This window comes from Pseudorasbora parva, chromosome 13 (assembly GCF_024679245.1).
Source record: "Pseudorasbora parva isolate DD20220531a chromosome 13, ASM2467924v1, whole genome shotgun sequence".
Taxonomy (NCBI): domain Eukaryota; kingdom Metazoa; phylum Chordata; class Actinopteri; order Cypriniformes; family Gobionidae; genus Pseudorasbora; species Pseudorasbora parva.
In genome coordinates, this window is record NC_090184.1 from 10,909,168 (window position 1) to 10,913,992 (window position 4,825).

The following is a 4,825-nucleotide window of genomic DNA, read 5'->3' on the forward strand; positions in this document are numbered from 1 at the left end:
TATTTATTCTTCCCTTAAGGACCGGGTACTTCATTGTAAGAAAAAATCTGAACAAAATTAAACTTAACTAAATTTAAACGTCTTTAATGAATATTTGTCCTGATTATCGTGTTATTTAAAATGTCATTTGAGGGCATGGTGTTATAATTTTAGTGGCTTACCTCTCTGCCTTGTTGTTGGTTTTCGCTGTTATGGTGATAAAATGATCTGCCAAAATTGGACCATAAATCACCAAAACGAATCCACTGAATTTTGAGGTAGGTTGATATGTGAGAACTACCTAGACATGCATCAAGCTCCTCACACTTTCTGGCTGACATGCTGCAACTCTTCTTCCTGTAAAGAAAAAGACACAACATTGTAAAGTTATGCCACCATATGCTTACACATGTAAAGGGGCAGTTCACCCAGAATTTAAAATGGTAATTTTGTGATAAATTTGTGACTTTATGTCAAACCTACTTGACTTTATTTCTTCAATAGAACAGAATATACATTTTGAAGGTGTTAAGGTATTTAGAATGTTTCATGTAATAAAACTTAATGCCCCACAGTCTTCCATATTCTATTGGGCGGAAATGAAATATTGTATTGAAAAAAAAAAAAAAAAAAAAAACATCATATGATTTTGGATTGACATGAGGGTGAATAAAAAGTTTTTATAAAAAATATTTTTTCACACGAAGTTAAACATAATATAAACTTGACCAATCCCATTGAAATCTATAGTATAAAACTCAAGATTTATTTCCATGTAATGAAATGATTTATAAAGAATAAAGTAATTTATTATGTAAAATTATTACCGTTAAACAGGATTTAATTGCCACCATTGCTTGAATCACAAGATTCTGCTGATTCACAGGCAAGTTCCCTCTATCTCTTTTAACCATCCACCTTTGAACAGCCTACACAAACATTAAAAAGCTAGTCATATAATGACCTTTGAAAAAAAATTGTATTTTTAAAATTAAAAGGTCTGTGACTTTATTTTAACTCAATACAGCCAATACAGATTCTTTCCAGTACAAAAGATTTATAATAAACCTACCTGGAGTACATAAAACCAGCAAAGAAGGACCTTGGTTGTTGGAAAAACTCTTCTTATGGCATTGAGTTCCTTAAGGTCACGGTCAATCATTATCGACCTACATTATAAGGAATTTAAAATGAATGAAGATGTGTCAGCAGTTTGTAAAAGGAACAGCTTCTGTAAATAGGTAGATTACAATTTATGGTCTTTAAACAAGTGTTCCATCCAATAGTAATGTTTGTACAAAATACCTCAATACATCAGCACATTTTGCTGCCAAATCTTTACTACTAACTCTACTGTTTTTTACTTCTTACCTGGGAAGAAATCCAGGATTGTATTTTGCAAGCTTTTCTAAGCAGAGAGCAAGTACAGTATTGTTCAAAATAATAGCAGTACAATGTGACTAACCAGAATAATCAAGGTTTTTAGTATATGTTTTATTGCTACGTGGCAAACAAGTTACCAGTAGGTTCAGTAGATTGTCAGAAAACAAACAAGACCCAGCATTCATGATATGCACGCTCTTAAGGCTGTGCAATTGGGCAATTAGTTGAAAGGGGTGTGTTCAAAAAAATAGCAGTGTCTACCTTTGACTGTACAAACTCAAAACTATTTTGTACTTTTTTTTTCTGGGATTTAGCAATCCTATGAATCACTAAACTAATATTTAGTTGTATGACCACAGTTTTTTAAAACTGCTTGACATCTGTGTGGCATGGAGTCAACCAACTTGTGGCACCTCTCAGCTGTTATTCCACTCCATGATTCTTTAACAACATTCCACAATTCATTCACATTTCTTGGTTTTGCTTCAGAAACAGCATTTTTGATATCACCCCACAAGTTCTCAATTGGATTAAGGTCTGGAGATTGGGCTGGCCACTCCATAACATTAATTTTGTTGGTTTGGAACCAAGACTTTGCCCGTTGATTAGTGTGTTTTGGGTCATTGTCTTGTTGAAACAACCATTTCAAGGGCATGTCCTCTTCAGCATAGGGCAACATGACCTCTTCAAGTATTTTAACATATGCAAACTGATCCATGATCCCTGGTATGCGATAAATAGGCCCAACACCATAGTAGGACAAACACGCCCATATCATGATGCTTGCACCTCCATGCTTCACTGTCTTCACTGTGTACTGTGGCTTGAATTCAGAGTTTGGGGGTCATCTCACAAACTGCCTGTGGCCCTTGGACCCAAAAAGAACAATTTTACTCTCATCAGTCCACAAAATGTTTCTCCATTTCTCTTTAGGCCAATTGATGTGTTCTTTGGCAAATTGTAACCTCTTCTGCACATGCCTTTTTTTTAACAGAGGGACTTTGCGGGGGATTCTTGAAAATAGATTAGCTTCACACAGACGTCTTCTAACTGTCACAGTACTTACAGGTAACTCCAGACTGTCTTTGATCATCCTGGAGGTGATCATTGGCTGAGCCTTTGCCATTCTGGTTATTCTTCTATCCATTTTGATGGTTGTCTTCCGTTTTCTTCCACGTCTCTCTGGTTTTGCTCTCCATTTTAAGGCATTGGAGATCATTTTAGCTGAACAGCCTATCATTTTTTGCACCTCTTTATAGGTTTTCCCCTCTCTAATCAACTTTTTAATCAAAGTACGCTGGTCTTCTGAACAATGTCTTGAACAAACCATTTTCCTCAGCTTTCAAATGCATGTTCAACAAGTGTTGGCTTCATCCTTAAATAGGGGCCACCTGATTCACACCTGTTTCTTCACAAAATTGATGACCTCAGTGATTGAATGCCACACTGCTATTTTTTTGAACACACCCCTTTCAACTAATTCAACTAATTGCCCAATTGCACAGCCTTAAGAGCGTGCATATCATGAATGCTGGGTCTCATTTGTTTTCTGAGAATCTACTGAACCTACTGTTAACTTGTTTGCCACGTAGCAATAAAAAAATATACGAAAAACCTTGATTATTCTGGTTAGTCACATTGTACTGCTATTATTTTGAACAATACTGTACTTGTGGCTTACCTTTGCTCCAGTGTTACAAAAATATGCATTAAATTGATCAAAAAAGACAAATTATATTATAGAATATTTAACCATTTTCTATTTCACTTTATTAAGCAACACAGCCATTTTTAGTTTTAATAATAAGAAATGTTTTAACACCAAATATTAGAATATAATTAGCATATTAGAATGATTTCTGGCAGATTTTGTGAAACTGAAGACTAGAGTAATGGAGCTTTGTCATTGCAAATCATCATTTACTCACCCCCATATGGTTCCAAATATGACTTTCTTATGTTAAACATAAAAGAAGCACTGAAATGGTTTGGTTACCAACATTCTAACTAATACAGGTTTTTAGAATAAAATGAGAGCGAGTTACATTTTTAAGTTGTTTATTTTCTTTTTGGATGAACTTACTCTTTAAGCTATTTTCTTGATTATTGAAAGTCATTATTTGTCCACGTACTTTATCACTCTGCAATCTCTACATATGAAGTAAAATAATTTCAAGTTAATTTATTTATTTGACAAGTATTGACAAAATTGGCCCACCATCGATAATATCTGGCCCATGCCTGTGGCAAGATTGTTTTGATAGCGGCTGGTTCTGAAATGCATCTACCATGATAGTTTAACGGAGGACAGCTAATGAGAGCTGTACAGGTAAACTCCCCTCATGGCAAGAGACCCTCAAATAGTGGCTTATGCAAACATGTTTAGCATACTTCAATCAATCAATCAACTTTATTTATATAGCGCTTTTACAATGACGATTGTTTCAAAGCAGCTTCAACAGGACAACATTGCAACAAAATTTGATTTGGCTAGTTTAATTTGGATAGTTTATAGAATTAAATATGACCAAATTAATAAATTTTATTTGTATATTTAGTTGAATAACTTGGATCATAATTTTAGTGTCCCCACCTGAGCAAGCCAAGCCAAAGGCGACAGTGGTGAGGAACCAAAACTCCATCAGGGCATGATGGAGAAAAATAAACCTTGGGAGAAACCAGGCTCAGTCGGGGTACCAGTTCTCCTCTGGCCTATTACTTAACAGTGTATAATTATTACTCTGGCAACCTTGCAGGTCATAAATCATATTGGATAGGGATATTCAAACATTGGGTATCACGTAAGAGACGGGTCCATTTAGGATGGCGCGTGGATTACACAAGAATATGAATACTTGAAAGATCGGAGTTATTTCGCCGGAGACAGGTTTATTGAGGATGACATGCCGGTGAGGCAAATTCAGAGGAGACATCAATTGACATGGCCTCAGCAGACACTCCAGGATGAGCTGGCCATGTCCAGGCGCAGGTCCACCATCTGATCCGGACACAGCCTGGATCCGACTGCAGTAAACCTCGGGATAAACAGAGAGACTAACATTAGTGTGGATGCCACTCTTTTTATGATGTAGCAAGTACATCAGGCATTATGGGAAGTGTTCCTGGTTCCGGCTGACCTAGTTAATGCAGCCTAACAATCAGTCAATTGATTTGAATAATGAAAGTAAAAAATTTGTATGCCATAGTAAAGAGATGCGATTTTAGTCTTGATTTAAACTGACAGAGTGTGTCTGTCTCTCGAACAATGCTAGGAAGACTGTTCCAGAGTTTAGGAGCTAAATAGGAAATGGATCGACCGCCTGCATTGGAATTAGATATTCTAGGTATTATCAACTGGCCAGAGTTGAGACCGCAATAGACGTGATGGATTATAATGTGTTAAGAGCTCGCTTAAGTACTGGGGAGCTAAACCATTTAGTGCTTTATAAGTAATAAGCAAGAT